Source organism: Coptis chinensis, chromosome 8 (genome assembly GCF_015680905.1).
Source record: "Coptis chinensis isolate HL-2020 chromosome 8, ASM1568090v1, whole genome shotgun sequence".
Classification (NCBI taxonomy): domain Eukaryota; kingdom Viridiplantae; phylum Streptophyta; class Magnoliopsida; order Ranunculales; family Ranunculaceae; genus Coptis; species Coptis chinensis.
This window is the reverse complement of record NC_141463.1, coordinates 66494895-66514350: the sequence shown is the minus strand read 5'-3', so window position 1 is coordinate 66514350 and position 19456 is coordinate 66494895. Positions and strand designations below refer to the sequence as shown.

The 19456-nt window shown below is 40.6% G+C and overlaps 1 pseudogene; it reads right to left on the bottom strand.

The window, feature by feature from the left end:
* The window catches only part of LOC147482523 (serine carboxypeptidase-like 51), a 118228-nt pseudogene that overhangs the window by 10301 nt on the left and 88471 nt on the right, over positions 1-19456 (bottom strand).

The window sequence follows — 19456 nt, the reverse complement described above, 5'->3', positions numbered from 1 at the left end:
AAAGCGGGATTTGGTTGTACCCAATCGACGATCCATAAAGGAGAGGAGTTCGTGACCACAGTTTGGTCGAATCACCGGTCAATGCGGCGCGGAAAGCTATCTTTAGGCGGCCCGATTGACATTTGTGAAATCGACACATACGTTTAACCGCGGCCATTCTTTTGGGGACGGCGACAATGTTGGCAATCCACTCGGGTAGTCTACCTTCGATGAAACCGACTTTGTTTGAGTTTTTCGACCTCGCCATTGATGGCTTTTGAAAGCGCAGGGGATAGTCGACGGCGGTCGCTTGTCGAACCGGTCCGGCATCGGGGTTCACATTTAATTTGTGGCATGCGGTTAGGATCGATTCCGCACATCGATATAATGCACAAAGCAAAACATCTTTATTCATAGATAAGAAATTTACAAGTTGTGATCCGAAAGTGGGGTCGAGGTTAGCCCCCCTACATACACAAACTTGGGGTCGCCTTCGTGCCAAGATTCACTTTTTTTTTTTACCGAGGCTTTACACCGATGCTTAAACATTGCTTAACAACTCGCCATCGGAGGAGATCCGAAAGCACTCGTGGGACGACTGACCGGGTCACCGAATGTGGAGCGATCTTCTCGCAACGCCGCCGTGGGTATCCACGACCGAGGGGCCCCGCTGCAAGCACATTGATGGAGCGGCTCGGCGGCCGACAATTGTGGGCGGCTTGATATGAGCCGGGACGATCTCCAAACTTTAACCGACAAAGGTAATCGACAAAGGTACCGACGCTGGTTCGATGTCGAAGTCCATACTGGCGCATCGAGGACTCGGGAGCGAAAAGCGGTATCGCATCGAGAGAACTTCGCTTGAAGAGCCCCCGCCGCTCGCTTGGCAGCCGGGTGGACTTCTCGCGACTAAGTCTCGTGCTATTGTGGTAATGGAGGGCTCCCGTGATGGTGGGAAGCAATTCACGAAAAGCATTCGCTGATTGACCTCGGTTGCAATGGTACGCCTAAGTTGATTGCTTCAAGCTCCATCATGCCTCGAGGTCCGGGAAACGGAGAACTTGATGTAAAGTGGACGGTACTTTTGCATCCGATGAATCCAAATACCGTCCGAGGATGGTATTGTATGGCTTAATTTGTCAGTCCGGTGAACGCAGAACCGAAAGTATTACAGTAATCTTATCCTCTCGAGATCCCACCGATATCGTAAGATAATGTCACCAATGGGGTCGGCTCGAGCCATTGAACCCGTAGTGGGGGCGATTGGGTCAACGAACGGATTTGGGGAGGTTCATCTCTTGCATAGTGTGGGTAAAATAGATGTCACAGAAACCGCCAGTGGTCGATCAGACGCTTTGACCGTCTGGGGCCGATTTTTTGACATGAACGACCAACGCGCCATTATGAGGAAGGCAAACTTTGCTTAAGTCGGCCTCCGCGGAAAGTGATATCGCCGCTGCCGCGACTGAACCACGCTGGGCGGAGCTGCCTGCGGAAGTAAAATGATAGACTTCCCCGAAGAGCCCAACCCGGCGCCTTTTTCTCTGAAGAGGTCACGAATCGTCCGAAAGGTAATCACATGAATAGTGCGAGCATTGTCACGATCGACGAAAGGCCGCCTTTCGCCGGGCGAACGCCACGACGAGCGCCCCTCGACCGCGGAGGACGAGCCCGTATCCCTTTGGCGTGACGGTGGGGAGGAGATCGATCACGCATTACACGACGAAGCCAAAGAACTTGTGACGCAGTCGCCATCGAATGCTAATGTAGTGTTTGATATAACCAAATTTCCACCGTGTCTTGGAGATAATGCTTGAGCCCCCAAAGATGCATCGGCTTCATGGCACTTTGCTTTATGAAATGCACAAAAGGCTTGCCAGTCGACCGGGTCACCCGATGGATGGTTGGCGGAAAAATGAGGCGCCGCTTTAATCTTATCCAAGATGTGATCGAGAACGCGGTCGTGACAAAGAAACTCTCTCGCTATTATCCGATCGCGGCACGAAGCCGCCGGGCACCGACCGCCGCTTTGCCCCGGGGGAACGATCCGAGACTTCGGCGAATTCTCGGCCTCTCGCTAAACCATGAAGTTTTAAGGTTTCCGCAACTTGATGTATTTGTCGACACGAAGCGCAGAGCTCGGACAAAGTTGTCTCTGGCGTTCTTCATCAACGACCTAGCAAGGTCACCGCTTTCAAGACTCGCAAGCATTAGAAAAAAAGCCGCTGTGGCGAAGATTCTTTCAAGCCACTTTCCATGCACGCCAGCTCGCCTTGAACCGCCCTAGGAATTCACGAATGGTTTCGCCCCTGAAAGATAATTGAAACAGAGAATCAAGATCCGCCTTCTTCCGCCATTTGCGGACGATCGGCCGGGCGAACAAATCAAGAAGTCGCCGGGCGTGTTGATAGAATCGACTCTGCTGAAAAGAACTATCGAGAGCCATCCTTGAGGTCGGGCCGGAAATAATCTGCGCAGCGGAGATAATCAAACTCGTGAGCCGTAAAGTGCCGACTTTGAATATAGCGAGCCAGATATGTCGACCGGGCAAAATGCCGCCGTATATGGGAAAGCGTATCGGATGAAGTCGCGGGAGAGGATTTGCCGAGGACCTCTCGGTGAACGGAGATGCGCGATACGCCTTAAGCATCTTGTGTACAACTGCGGTCGAAGTCCTTCTTCAGAGGTCCGCCAATCCTTTGGGACAACTCGTTAAGCCGGCCGATTAACGCCATTGATGTCGTGTTCACCCGCTTCCGACTTGTTGTTGCCGATAACTATCCACCCGAAAGCCAGAACGTAGCATTTTCCTCCCCGAAAGCAAGGAAATGCTCTCATTCGTTACTCCCAACTGGTGAGCAAGGTTCTGAACTTGTGCTTCTATGCTAACCATGCTTCGTGGGCTGGAGAATTAGAGATGATCTCAAGTGGTTCTCCAGTAATCGAAACCACAGACGGCGCCAATGTAAAGGAGCGGTTTGGTTTTCTCCTAATTACTACTAGGATGAACGGGAAGGGGTTAGGATTTTTGATGTGACCGAGGTCGCCGCGGAGCTTAACCGCCTACGATCTCTCTCTCGCTTTTTCCTTTTCCGGGAGAGAAGAATCAGTCCGACGAAGTTCCAAAGAGGGTGGTATTTATAGAGTTTTGAGAGAGGAGATCCTTCGACACGCGTATTCTTTTGTACAAATGTAGGGTGGAGATCGCGGATGAGTGTTGGGTTGGATCTGTTATGATTGGGGGTAGATGCGGTAGTCCCTATTTCCCGGTGTTGAGATTACCACTAAGATATTGGCAATCATTACCCCAGGTGGGATGTGTTTCTATCCGCCGCTCTCTATATCCGGCATGAAGTGTTCGTGATCGAGATGTTCTTCGTTCGCACCACCTACTCGAGCTACTCGCAGTCGGTCTTGAGGTCGCCTTTGATTAATCTATGAGTGCCCGCTCGCTAGAGGCGCCGTTTCGTGTCCGCCTTGAGGTCGATATCTTCGGTTAAGCTTATGCTCCACGCGAAAAGCGATGCCCTATGAGGATATCGCCCCTACAGTATGTATCTAGTAATATTGATGCCTTTACCGGTTGTACCATCAACAGGATCGTTGTCCGCATCCAACATGAAGTTATAGAAGTCCTGTGAATGTGAGCAAGAAGATGGTTTAAACAAAGCTAATTCATCTATCGGAAGTTGGACATAACAATCTAATAAAGATACTTGTCACAAAATTCTTCTAGTCCCAATGACATTCTCAAGTTCACGCCATGAATGTTTATCCTCCAAATATTGACCCTCAATAATTTGTTGCTTGATGACTTTAGATAGACTGTTTTGCAAAGTGGTTGTCGTATGAAATCTAGAATTTGTTCTTAATTCAGCTTTCAATATACAAGAATGTATATACTTTATACCTGTTTGAGTCCTTCAAACTGTTGTTGTCAATCCTTGAAACAGCTTTGAGAAGAGGTCCATATGATAGCTGCACATTAGAACAAAAAATGATTGTTATCCCATAAATTTGTTGGGGTTAATCCCGATACCAATCGATCCCCACTACACAGATAACTTGTAATATGAAACACTACAACTCCAGACAAATTCTAAATATCCACTACAACCAACCTAACATGCCCAACTCTCTAAACAACTATCAACAACAAATAATAATGTAAAGAGAAGATCAAGCATACCACAACACAAAGATATAACGTGGCTCGGCCAATGATGCCTACTTTCACAAGAGCTAATCCTTTTATAAAGTGGAAGGAAGATTACAATCACTCCTTCCAGTCTCTCACCTTACTAAATCACTCCTCTCTCCTTATAAACTTTTCTAGATGCAAGGGTTTTCTCTCAATTTTGATTGCTCTCAAAATTGGATTTTCTCTGACTTGTGTTGGCTGCCTCGTGTTTCCAAAACCTTGTTTTAGGTTTATATACCAAACACAAAATTCGTTGTTACTGTAGCGAATTAGAAACCGCAATTATAGGCATGGGCGCGGGTGCGCTCTCGGCAAGGCCAATGTCGAAATGACGCTACCAACAACTTGTTTCGCTTTTCCAAGTTTTCACCAAGGCCTTTGGTCTTAGACTAATCTAAGCGGGCGCACTTAGACCTCTTCAAGCAAACATTGCTGATTTCTCCTTCTTCCTCATGTGAGGGATAACTCCAACAATCTCCCCCTCCCGAACAACGAGGGTGGATACCTCCATGCAATTTCCAAATCAACAGGAGGAGTGTGCTACCATTCCAGCGGTAATACAACAAATATCTCAAACTTACCTTTCGGTAAGACTTTGGTCATCATATCCGACCCGTTCTTGTCGGTATGAATCTTCTCAATATACAAATGTTTGTCTTCGAGTACTTCTCTAATCGAATGATAACGCACATGTATGTGTTTGGATCTTCAATGAAAACTCGGATTCTTGCTCAAATGGATGGCGCTCTGACTGTCACATAGAACTACAAACTATTTTTGCTTTAGCCCTAGTTCATCGAAGAACCTCTTCATCCATAGCATATCTTTGCAACACTCAGTGGCTGCAATATACTCGGCTTCTATAGTGGAGAGAGCAACACACTTTTGAAACTTAGATTGCCAAGAGACTGCTCCCCCTGCAAAAGTAACCAGATAACCGGAGGTAGACTTCATCAAGTCAACATCATCTGCCATATCTGCATCAGTGTAGCCTTCAAGTAAGGGCTTACTTTCACCAAAACACAAACACAATTTGGAAATGCCCTTGAGATATCTCAATATCCACTTAATACCTTCCCAATGCTCCTTACTCGGATTTGATAGAAATCGGCTTACAACACCAACGGCAAAAGCAATATCCGGTCTTGTACTCACCATTGCTTACATCAAGCTATCCACTGTGGATGCATAAGGAATCTTTTCTATCTGACACTGCTCATGCTCACCCTTTGGACACATCTCTTTGGTCATGAAGAACTATCCACCAAGCGGACAACTAAGTGGCTTTGATTGATCCATGTTGAATCTCTTCAACACCTTCTCAATGTAGCTTTTTTGAGAAAGCCACAACTTTCCACTCTTACTGTCACGAGTGATCCGCATCCCAAGTATTTGCTTTACTTGACCTAAATCCTTCATCTTAAAGGACTCACTCAAGTCTTTCTTCAGCTTAGATATCTTGTTGATGTTCGGGCCAACTATCAATATATCATCTACATACAACAAGAGCACTATGAAATCCCCATCTGAAAATTTCTGAACAAACACATAATGATCGAAAGTAGACTTCTTGTATCCTTGCTTTGCCATAAAGGAATCAAACTTTATGTATCACTGTCTCGGTGCCTGCTTCAACCCATACAAGCTCTTTATCAGCATGCATACTAGGTGCTCCTTGCCTTTGACCTCAAACCCCTCTGGCTGGTCCATGTAGACATTTTCTTCAAGGTCTCCATGAAGAAAATCTGTCTTAACATTTAGTTGCTCAACCTCTAGGTTCATACTTGCGGTCAAACCCAATACCACCTGGATAGAAGTCATCTTCACAACAGGAGAGAAAATTTCATCAAAATCAATCCCTTTCCTTTGACCGAATCTCTTCACAACAAGGCGAGCTTTGTGCCTTGGGTGTGGATTATTCTCCTCATGCTTGACTTTGTAGATCCACCCATTCTTGAGAACTTTTCTTTCTTTCGATTTCTCAACTAAGTCATAAGTGTGATTCTTATGCAAAGAATCCATCTCATCATGCATGACCTTCAACCACTTCTCTTTGTCTGTACCTTCAAGAGCCTCTTGATAGTACATATGTTCTCCACTATCAGATAGTAAAACATATATATGCCTGGTTGAAGCTAGTCTTTCTCTGTCAGACCTCCTTACCCCTTCTTCTCGTGGCTCAGGAGGATGCACTTCTGCTTGCTCAGGTGGTGGTTCATGCACTTCATCTACATCTTCTATATCAATAGGTTCTATCCCATCATGAGCAATAGGATCATCATCATGAGCTTCAAACCCATGGTTCTCTACATTCTCAATGCCTTCTGCACGTTCTACAGTAGGAACTTCTGGTTCTGAATCAACAAGATCATTAGTGAAAGCTTGTAGCTTCTCACCATCCTCGAAATCTGCTATGGTTTGGTCTTCCAAGAACACAATATCTCGACTTCGGATTACCTTCTTGTTAATCAAATCATAGAGTTTGTAGCCAAACTTCTCATCCCCATAACCTAGAAAAATGCACTACTTGGCTTTGTCATCAAGCTTGGATCTCTCATCCTTGGAAATATGAACAAATTCCTTGCACCCAAATACCCTCAAGTATCCATAATCAACATCTCTGCCTGACTATACTCTCTCTGGATAATAACTATTCAGAGGCTTTGACAGCGATAGATTGATCACATGCACGGCTGTACGCATTGCTTCTACCCAATAACTTCTAGGTAACTTAGAGTGAGACAACATGCATCTCATCCTATCTACAATGGTACAATTCATCCTCTTGGCTATACCATTCTGTTGCGGTGTCTTGGGAGCGGTTTGCTCATGACGAATCCCATGACTCTTGCAATACTCTTCAAATGGCCCTATGTACTTACCCCCATTATCTGAGTGAATACACTTCAAAAGCTTCCCTATCTCTATTTCCACCATGCTATGGAAAGTCTTAAACACGCCAAGTACTTCATCCTTGGTCTTCAGACTATATGCCCATATATTTCTTGACGCATTATCAATGAGAGTCAAGAAGTACAAAGCTCTCCCGTGGGACTTTACTTTCATAGGACCACATAAGTCAGTGTGAACTAGCTCAAGGACATTATCCTTTATATGAGATGGGAATCTTTGGAAAGACACCCTGTGTTGCTTTCTTACCAAACAGTGACTACATCTATTTAAATGTGTACCTTTGATATACGGCAAAGCCTTTTACTTGGCAAGAACTTCCATGCCTTTTTCGTCCATATGACATAATCTCTTGTGCCATAGTTCGGAGGAAGCTTCTTCTTCTGCCGCATTTACTTTTGCTTTACACAAACTAGCCTGTGTCTTGTAAAGAGAGCAAATTTTCTTCCCTTTGGCTGCTACAATGGAACCTCTGCTCAGTTTCCATACCCCGTTACCAAACGAGTTTAGAAAGCCATCATCATCTAACTTCCCAGCGGAAATTAGGCTTAGTCGAATGTCAGGGACATGTCTTACATCCTTGAGTATCAAGGTGTAGCTGACATTGATTTCTACATGAACATCACCAATGCCTACAATCTTTGAGACTCCAGTGTTACCCATCTTTACCTCACCAAATTCACCACAGCTGTAGGTAGTGAAGAATCCCCTGTGCAGTGTGACGTGATAGGATGCTCTTGTATCTATTACCCACTCTGTATCCTGGCATGAGATACTAAGACAGCACACACCACAATCTGACATAATTCTCACTAGATCATCGTCTACTAGTGCGGTAGTATCTCTGCTTGTGTTTCCATTCCTCTTTACCATGTCTTCATGTACACAATTATTCTTCTCATCCTTTTTCAGTGTTCTGCACTCATACCTGAAGTGACCCTTGGTGGCACAATAGTAACATTGCCTCTCTGCCTTAGGAGTTATAGCTTCACCCCTAGATTTGCTTCTGTCATCACCTCTAGAATAAGATGGTTTTTTGCTTTTACCTCTCCCCCGCTTCTCTGTGACAAGTATCTCTGAGTGAGAGGAGCTGCTTCTTGAACCCCTTCTTGTCTCCTCATTCAACAATGCCCCGGTAGCCATCTCTATGGAAATAACTCCATCCTTAGCGGCTCTGTTAGGAGAAACTGCTAACGTCTCCCAATTGTTGGGTAGAGAGGTTAATAGGAACAAACCCTCAACTTCATCACCCATATTAATCTTCATCAAATTCAACTGATTGATGATATTCTATAGTTCATTAAGATGCTAAGACATTGAAGAACCTTCTTTGTACTTCGTGTTGGCAAACTTCTTAATGAGCAACACTTTGTTTCTAGCCGACTTTCTCTTATAAAGGTCTTCGAGTTTCTTCCACAAGCTAAAAACTGTAGTCTCTAGGGATACATGGTGAAAGACACTATCGTCAATCTACTATCTAATGTACTCTATTGCTTTTCTGTCAAGCTTGCTTCACTCAGCCAATGGAATCATTTTCGATTTTTCTCCCCCATTCTCAATGGGTTGTACCAAGTCCTTGCAGTATAGCAAGTCTTTCACCTTGGCTTTCCAAATAGTGTAATTTGCTCTATTCAGACTAATCATGCGAGTGTTCATAGAATGGTCCTTTCAGGAATTTTATCAAACACCTTCTGGGCTAGGTTTGGATATCAACTTAGGTTAATCTAACCTGACTCTGATACCACTTGTTGGGGATCATACCGATACCAATCGATCCCCACTTCACAGATAACTTGTAATATGAAACACTACAGCTCCAGACAAATTCTAAATATCCACTACAACCAACCTAACATGCCCAATTCTCTAAACAACTATCAACAACAAATAATAATGTAAAGAGAAGAACAAGTATACCACAACACAAAGATATAATGTGGTTCGGCCAATGATGCCTACTTTCACAAGAGCTAATCCTTTTATAAAGTGAAAGGAAGATTACAATCACTCTTTTTAGTCTCTCACCTTATACTAGATCACTGCTCTCTCCTTACAAGCTTTTCTGGATATAAGGGTTTTCTCTCAATCTTGATTGCTCTCAAAATTGGGTTTTCTCTGACTTGTGTTGGCTACCTCGTGTTTCCAAAACCTTGTTTTAGGTTTATATACCAAACACAAAATTTGCGGTTACTGTAGAGAATTAGAAACCGCAATTATAAGCATGGGCGTGGGTGCGCTCTTAGCAAGGCCAATGTCGAGCGCGCGCCCCCTCAACAACCTGTTTCATTTTCCAGTACCAAGGGCGCGGGCGCGCCTTGGTCTTAGACCAATCTAAGCGCGCATGCGCTCAGACCTCTCCACACAAACATTGCTGATTTCTCCTTCTTCCTCATATGAGGGATAACTCCAACAAAATTTAAGGGGAAAACAAGAAGAGAAAAGAAGAAAATGTGTATAGAGTTTGAGATGGAGATCCGACCGAAAAATCTTCTGGAGAGATCCAACTATCTCCTAGAGAGACTCCTATATTCATAGCACCATTACAAGAACATAATCAGCAAAGAAATGATCTAACTGAAGTTTGAAAATGTGTATCTAATGTAATTTTTTTAAGTTGGCAAAAAACAGGACTCCATGGAATTCCAAGTATTGCTTGAAGAGTCCTGTATTAGGCACCACTAGAATTCAATCGGGCAGCCTCCAGCCCAAGCCTAAAAATGAAACCCAACAGCAAAAACCCAATTCACCCGCCACCTCAACGCATACCTGCTACAAACTGCTCTAACCGGTCATCTCTCTCGCTAGTTCTCACCAAAAAACCTAAAAAACACCCAAAACAAAACCCAAAACAAAATTTGAGTTTGAGTTTGAATTGATTGTGGACATTACTGTTAACACTCATTGTAGACATTGTGTTTGGGCGCATTGTGGAGATTGAGAGTTTGGAGTTTGGTTGAACACTCAAGAGATTTTGAGTTTATTGAAGGAGTGTCGTTATGCATTGCAAACAAGAATAGTTTCGTTGGTGCAAACAATCATTTCTCCAGCTTCAAATAACAATTTTGGTGAGTGCACAATTTAATTTATTTTCTTTTTGATTCAACTCTAGTTTCTCAATTTTGTGTGTATATTATTGAATAATGAGTATAGTTGTTATTGTTATTTTGATTACTCGTAATGTTTTGTTGTTATTTTGGTGAGTGCAAGGTTGTTTGGGAGTACCAAAATAAATTATTGTTTTTGTTTGACAGTGAGGTCATTTGAAAATGCCCCAAATGACCCAGCGATGTCGTTTTGTATATGGCCCAATGAGGTCGTTTGAATATGTTCGTAAGGAGTTGAGTGTTTAAGTTTCTCATTTAGAATGACATAGAGTTGAGTGTTTGTAGTGATTGTAGGGTTCGAGTGTTTGTGTTATTCAACTATCCGTCTTAGTGATTGTAGTGATCATAATGTCAAAAGAATTTTAATTTAGCTCAAAATGTAGAAAGCATTGTAATTTAGCTGGAAATGTAGAAAAAAATATATGGAAGTTTAATTTGAGTAGTAATGCAATGTCTGGTTTAATACCAGAGTTTGTTGGTTAGTTTTAGTTCGATTCCATTATCTATTGGAAATTGTTTGAATTTAATGGTGTTTGATTTTTTTTTAAATAATCTTAGTGGAAGTTTGTTTTGTTGTAGCAATGGGTTTGATTCCATTACCAATTATGACATTTGTTCGATTAGTTTTATTGGTTAGTTTTAGTTCGATTCCATTACCAATTATGACATTTGTTTCATTGTGAAGTAATCTTTGTTGGAATTTTTGGAAGTTTGGAGGTTTTGGAACTGTAATAGTAGCTAATACTTGTCTTATTTTTGTTTGTAGCAATGGGTCCTCGATCAAAGAATGTCAAGAATGTAGCTAAATCTACATTCAAGGGTGTACATAAGTTGTTTGGTGGTGGCAATTCCTCTTCAGGTTGCGGTGATGGGCTTGAGCCTGAGAAGAAGAGAGATAGGGGTCGAAAACAACGGCTTCAATCCGTAGAGGCCATAGAAAAGCAGATGATGTTGATCCTACTAATGTAGGTGATGTAGAAGGAGAGAAGAAGAGAAAAAAAGGAGCGGGCACCTTGGCCTCAGTGCGTAGAAGGGACCATAAAGAGGTTGTTCCGAGTAATGTAGATATTGAGAGTGATAGTGAAACTAAGAGTGAGGGTGATATTAATATAGATAAAGATTTAGATGATGTAGATAAAGATTTAGATGTAGATGTAAATGTAGCAATGGATCGTGGGAAGAGTGTAGTTAAAAATATTGGGGATGAGTCAGGTGAGGATGGAGATGATGAGGAAGAGCCTGGTGATGAGGAGGGTGATGAAGAGGGTGACAATGATGAGGAGGATGATGATTTGGAAGAATTGATGGAAGTTGAAGCACCAGTCGAAGTCGAAGCACCTCCAGTGGTAGACTATGTGAGAAAATCCAATGATGATTTGGAGTACACACGAGGTGTATATGGTGGTGGCCCTACTGAGTTAGAGCTTCTGTATGACTATTCGGTGCATGTGGCTCGTGATGTTTGGGAAAGTAAGGTATTATCATAGACTTAGTATCTTGATTTTCCTTTGTCTTTACAAAACCTTTTGCTTCTCCTCATTGAGTCTTTATTGTTTCAAGTGGAGCACGGAGTGTTAAAGTGTGTTCCGCATCTATCCAAGTTAAGCCAATGAGATCTCAAGAATGAGTTCAAAAGATCTCCCAGATTTGAAAATGATCTTAAGAGGATTGGGTTTTATGATCTGGTATTTGGGTGTTACAAACATCAAGATCCGGCGCCGGTCTCTCGCGTTTGGGAGAGGGTGGCATCCGTGAGACCAACACCTTTCATATGCCATTTGGGGAGATGACTGTGACTTTGGATGATGTCTCCCGAATCCCAGGCGTCGCGATTAGAGGCAGAGTAGTGTGAGGGAGCACAAAGTTGACCCATGAACAATCGGAGAGTCTCCTACACCGTGCTTAGGGTGTCTCGCTGCCTGTGATTAAAGCGGAGATGGATGTGGGCCGGTTCATTTCAAAGGTAAGGCTAGAATTCCTACGGAGCCAGTTTGCTAGGAAGGTCCGCGATAAGGTTAAAGATGGGAATGTAAAGGGGAAGGTTTCGACTTTAGTGGAGGTATAACGGGCTGTAAGAGCTTATCAACTATTTTTCTTTGGATGTACCATCTTCACCGACAAGTCTGGGACTGGTGTGCCTGTTTATTATTTAAGGCTGATGCTGAAATTCAGTGAGATCAGCGAGTATGCATGGGGTGCAATAATTTTGGCCTTTTTGTATAGAGGACTTGGGACTGCCATATGTGTGAAGGTGAAAGGTGTTTCGGGCTTCCTGACTCTTTTATAGGTAAAACTTAAGTATTTTGCAGATTCTTTTTAATGTTAATTATATTATTCTATTAGTATGTTAACTGTGTGTGTATATATTTAGACATGGATCTATGAGTACTTCCCGTTATTCAGGCCAATCCCAAACTTGGAGTATAAGTTGGCTGGGTTGCGTGTTCTTAGACACACAGTTAGCGCTGTGCACTATGAGAACCCATGTTATGCATTGCAGTATTATCGAGCAATAATTGATGATATGATGGTGTTCAATGTAAGTATTTCAGTTTGTTTCAATTTTTTTTAGTAATTGATTATTTGAGTGTGTGATTAATGACACATTTTATTTTGTTTAAAGTTAATTGATTGGCGTCCATACGATAATGTCAGAGCTATACGCCCAGTCGATGACATTGCCTTTTTTGAGGGAGTGATCTGCTTTTTTGACGTTGTGGAGATTTACGCCGTTGCATGGGTCATGCGCCAATTGGGTCATGTGCAGTTTATACCCGCAGCTCCTCCAACACCAAATTGGATGACCAAGACTGTAGCCGGATGTGAGTATGAAGTGAAATGGACATTGACAACTGTTGGGCCTGTATATTTGGAGTCCTGGCAGAATCATGAGATCCAACCCAACAGTCGAGGACCCATATGTACTTATCCATGGGAGTGCTATCCAAACTACATGGAGTGGTATGTCAGGCATTCTCAAATTCAATTGGTAAATCCCGAGTGGCTTCCTATCCATTTCTCCCTGCATACACTTCCCACTTGTGCACCGATTGTGAGTATTGTGATTTTCTAATTGTGTTTTGGTTACGGTCTTTTAAAACGGTAATTAATAATTGTTTTGCATTCTTATTTCGACATAACAACGTCATCATTGAAACGAGTCACTTGCTAGAGAGAGGATTGTAATTGGGTGGGAATAATATTCTCGAAGAAGCAAGGTCCTCGTTCGAGGAGGCATATAACTTGACTAGGTGCAAGTACAGTGGTGGGTGGTACATTTATCATAATTGATTTTTGAATGCGGCTTTCGATTTTGATGTAATTTATGTAATTTTGAATTTGATATATTTTGCAGTGGAATTTGATGTATTCAAATTGAATTTGATGTGGAAATGAATTTGATGCGTTGGAATTCAATTTGATAATGAATTTGATGTAGTGGAAATGAAAGTGGATGTGGAAATGAATTTGATGTAAATGAATTTGATGGTTTGAAGTGGAATTTGATGTTTTGAAATGAATTTGAAAGTGTATATGAATTTGATGTTTGGTATATGGATTTGATGTTTTTAAAGTGGAATTTGTTTTGTTTTTTATATGAAAGTGTTGTAAAAGCAAAATAAAATTCTAAATTTTGTTTGTCCAAACGACCCAGCCATGTTGTCCCCTTGAATGCTCAAACGACCCAGCCACATCGTTCCTTTGAGTTCCCAAACAACCCATTTAGATCATTTCATGAAAAAAACAAAGAGCTCTATCTTAAACGACCAGCTCAGACCGTTTGGTTCAAAGGTCAAACAACCAGTTTAAACCGTTTCATGAAAAAAAAACAGAGAGCTCTGTCTCAAATGACCAACTCAGATCGTTTGGTTTAAAGGTCAAACGACCAGTTCAGACTGTTTGGTTTGAAGCCTAAACGACTTCACCATGTCGTTTGGGGTAAAATCAAGTAAAATCAAATCAAATCAAATTACATTTATTCCAAATTACATCAAAATATCATATTGACAACATTGTACAACTTAGTCGATCACTCAATTTCCAAATAAAATAAAATAAAAGCCCAAACATTATTTCTAAATAACATAAAAATAAAATCAAATTACACTTGTTCCAAATTACATCAAAATAACATGTCAAAATGAATTTACAAATTACATCAAACTTATCATATCGACAACATACGAACACCTTAGTCGATAACATGTACTGTTGGGTCTTCAATGGGCTCGTCTTCCCATATTAGATTGGGAATGTTCAATGCCATAAATTGCAATTACCTTGCTGTGAATGCCAAATTCCAACTTTCTGCAATATCATATCGAGCTCTAAGCCATTGGCGCATTACTAGAGGAACCAGACAATCTTCAACAAGTTCAACATTGACAAAATGATTTCTACCAACATGTGCGCTACCCAACACTTTTTTCACTCTCTCAGGATTTGCTTGGGTTCTCAGTGGCATGATAAGGAAGTATTGACGACTTCCTAAATGCAGGAGGACAATATTAAATCTTGAAGCAAATAAGTATCCAGCAAAATGCATGCTCATCCACTTATTTAAGGGTGCGTAACCTTCTTCATGTGGGATTGTTTTCTTCACATAAACAACCTCATTTTGACTATACAAAGTACAATAAAGGGGGAGGTGGTTAATAAGCTCTTGTTATAAGTTCTTTTTCATCTGCGGCCAATTTTCTTGACTTCTTCCTAATGCAATGCACAAAGCTCTATAACCGTAGTTGCCATCGCCAATAGGGTCATTGACTCTAACAATGTATTTGTGCATTTCTTCAGGAATATCCAATCCGTAATCCTTAGGACCCCTCGTCTTTCCAAAGTCTATCCCATCTTTCACATTTCGTGGTGTGGTTGTTGTTGGAGAAACCTTATTTCTTGGTGTGGTTGTTTTTGGTGTTTTTGGAGAAGCCTTTTTTCTTGGTGTGGTGTGGGTGTTTTGGGTTGGTGTTTTTGGAGAAACCTTCTTTCTTGGTGTGGTGTGGGTGTTTTGGGTTGGTGTTTTTGGAGAAGGCTTATTTCTTGGTGTGGTGTGGGTGTTTTGGGTGGGCATAGTGTTTTGTTGTGACGAGTCCCACTCCTCATGGTCACATTGAGAATGTTCAAAATGAGATGGATCTCGCTTTAAAGAGTTCTCATCTCCAATTGAAAGCTTTCTCTTGCAGCTACCTTCTGACCGACCTTTGGTTTTTGCTTCCTTATGAGGCGGTACTAGCTATGTACTTTCTGGTACGGTAATCTCCATAAGCTTCCTAATCATAACCCTCTGCTCTTCTTCAGAAGCCATTGGAAACTTTTTCATAAACAAGTCTATCGAAGGTCTAACATCGGGACCAACACCCACTGACATATTGGGAGAAGCAGACAATATTTTCCAAAAGGTGTCGATAGCAGTCAAAGGGATGGACTGCTCTTGCTATTCAAACTCAATTAATTCATGAGCACATGGCAATCCATGGCTCGTGCGCAAATAACACCAACACTTGATCTCTCTATCTTTAACATATTTTACGTGGGTATCTATTTCTTCAAATAGCAAGCCCAAACATTTGCGTGAGACAAGGCCTTTGAGTTCACAAAACAAAGAAATCTGGTAGTGGTGCTGAGTTACAATCATACTCCTTTCGATGGTAGCTCTAATCTCGGACATCTGGATCTCTAGAATTGGGTGGATTAAGCTAAACATACTCAAAAAATCATGACAGTTTGCATTTCCTAGTACACGCTTCACCTGAGCATGAGACCCTTCAACTCTATTGGTCGTTTTACTCCCAAAGTGAATGTGTTGGTCAGTCCAACACCATAAGAATCGATCTCTATGAGGAAACCAAGTTTATCACAAATAACTAACAAAATTGGAGTACTCAACCCTATAATATTGTTCCAAAGCATCACATCTACGCTGAAAAATAACCTCTGTTTTCGATTTGACTACAGTGTTCCATGAGAATTGATCCTTCTCTACAAGTTCTATGCTTGGAAAAATATCATAATATTTTGAAAGGATGCACGTAGCGATATGCCATCTACATAGATGCTTGTGTGTGTTATGGAAAACTTTATCAGCGGCACTCATCAGGGCCAAGTCCCTGTCAGACACGATCACGGATGGGCTTTTATCACCAAGCAAGCCACTAAACTGATGCAGGGCTCACTCATAGTTGATTGTTGTTTTAGACTGAAGCAGTACCTGACACACGGTGAAAAACTTCCACATTGAACTCACCCCAACAAACTATATGAAAGGCCACCGATACCTGTTAGTTTTGTAGGTAGCGTCTAACATGAAAATTGTTGGAAAAGTATGAGCCAACTTAACACCTTATGGATGGGCCCATAACAACCCCGTTATCTCCTCGGTATTCTCATCCTCTCTCAACTTTTCAAAATAATGTTCTTTTGCTAACAACTCATGCAATCTCTACAATTGCGTGAAACCGTTCATATCCAATCTCCTCACTTTCTACCTTATAGTGTAGACTTAGGATATACTAGATATATTTTCATGATACCTATTCTTGATGGAATCCAAAATTTGTTTAGGCTTTATTCTACACTTACTCATCTCTAACAAGTACTCGAACTCTAGAATGGTCAGACGAGTAGCAAATAAATGCATGCCTTTCAATGGTTTTCGCCAATACATGGTTGTGAATACCATTTCTAACTTCTATTTTCCAACTATCGACAGTGCCGCGTTGGAAAACACCTTTTAACTTAAATGGACATCCCAATTTCTTGATTCCCGACTTTCTCTTATTAGCCCTCCCTTTGCCTTTCTTCTTGTGTAACTGATGCACACCCGAGCAGTCGCAAACCAAATTCAATCTTGCTACTCGGTTTCCCTTAGCATACTCTGACTTTTCAATTACCACAACCACATTAACTTGTTTTCTTCTAGCGGTTGCCCAACCAATTGCCTCGCTACGTGTATGAAAGACCTAAACACACAAAAAACAACAACTATTATTAATACACTAATAAAATTACATTTAGAAAATAAAAAAAAAATTGAAATCAATGCCTACTCCGTCATACCTCTTCTGTAGTAAATATTTTTGTTTTATCACTTAAAATCGGTTGACAATCCACGTCATTCGAGTTTGTAGAGAATCGGTTCTCGAATCGCGACAAAGGATCCTACATATAGAATAAAACAAGAGTTTAAAACAATTTGTGTAATGAGGGATTTCAAATTCACCAAAAAAAAAAATGAACTTCTCACTAAATTTAGTCCAAATGACCTAGCCACATCGGCCAATAGGGTCCCTAAACGACACAGTCATGTAGTTCCATAGAGGGGTCCAAACGACCCAGCCATGTTAGTTGCTAGAGTCCCCAAATGACCCATAGGTTTTGTTTGGGCTCGGGTTCTAAATGTTGTTGATTCATTGATTCATTCAAGTATTTTGCATTCATTTTAATCAATGCTCTCTTGTAGATTCATTTATTCATTCAATCAATCAAGTGTTTTGTATTCATTCTAATCAAGTGTTACCTCATTATTTAGGTTTGGTTGTCTTTGTCGTCGACAATTTCTCGGCATCTCATTTGCTCGGCTAGTCGCATCTTCTATTTCTTCAACTTCTTCACCTTCATGCACCTTCAACATTTTTTGTCATTTCTTCACTTTCTATTGGTTGTTCTTCACCTTCAACATTTCTTCTAATTTGTTGTTGCACCTCAAACATTACCTCAAATGCTTCTTCTTCATCTTTGTGTTCCATTTAGGATTTTGATTGGGTTTTGATTGAGTATGAAAATAGTAAGGAGTAAATGAGAAACTTGAGTATTTGATTGAGTATGAAAAAAGGAGTAAGGAGTAAATGAGAAACTTGAGTATTCTATGTAGAGATATTTGAAAATTTGATATATTTCGAATAATTGAGTGAAATATGTTTGTAAACCCTAAACCTAAACCCCAAACTAGTTTATTATTCACAATTGAAAAAAAAAAAGAAAAATAACAAGTTTAGATATAAAACAAATTATTATTTTAGATTTGGATAATTGAGTGAAATATGTTTGAAATTAAAATTTTTTTATGTTGGTACGAAATTTGTAAACCCTGAACCCTAAACTCCAAACTCCAAACTAGTTTATGATTCACAATTTGAAAAAGAAAATGAAAAATAACAAGTTTAGATATAAAACAAATTATTATTTCGAATAATTGAGTGAAATATGTTAGTATGAAATTTGTAAATCCTAAACCCTGAACCCCAAACCCCAAACTAGTTTATGATTCACAATTTGAAAAAGAAAATGAAAAATAAGAAGTTTAAATATAAAACAAATTATTATTTCGAATAATTGAGTGAAATATGTTAGTACAAAATTTGTAAACCCTGAACCCTAAACCCTAAACCCCAAACCCTAAACTAGTTTATGATTCACAATTTGAAAAAGAAAATGAAAAATAACAAGTTTAGATATAAAACAAATTATTATTTCAAATAATTAAGTGAAATATGTTGGTACAAAATTTGTAAACCCTGAACCCTAAACCCCAAACTCCAAATTAGTTTATGATTCATAATTGAAAAAAAAAAAGAAAAATAACAAGTTTAGATATAAAACAAATTATTATTTTAGATTTTGGCATGTTTGATTACAAGTTTTTACTTGGTTATATAGATACTATGTCATAACAGATAAAGAGTTCAGAGTGCATGTAATTGTGTTGTTCCTAACCTAATTTTTTAAATTAGATTTCAATTTTGCTAATTCAATTGGGATGTGTTGATCATTGATAATTACTAATTCAATTTTGCAGATCATTGTTTAAATAAATTACTGTACAATTATGATCGATTAATGATTTGTATTATAAGAAAAGTGTTCGGTGTTTATGTATAAGAAAAGTGTAATTGGTGTTTATGTAATCAATTTTTATTGGTTAATCGGGCTAATCCTTTGTTTAATCAGAGATTTCCTTGGTTTAGAACTTCTCAATTATTTTAGTCCAAACGACTCCCCGATGTCGCCCCATAGAAGCCCCAAACGACCCCAGCGGTACTGCTTGCATCTGATGCCAAACAACATGGTCAGACCGTTCGATGAAAAAAAGATAGAGCTCTGTCTCAAACGATATGGCCAAGCCATTTGAGTGTACACTCAAACGATATGGTGGTACCGTTTGAGTGTACACTCAAACGGCACGCTCATACCGTTCCATGAAGAATCCAGATAGCCAATTCTCAAACGACTCTAGGGGACCGCATGCATGTACAATGGAACGACA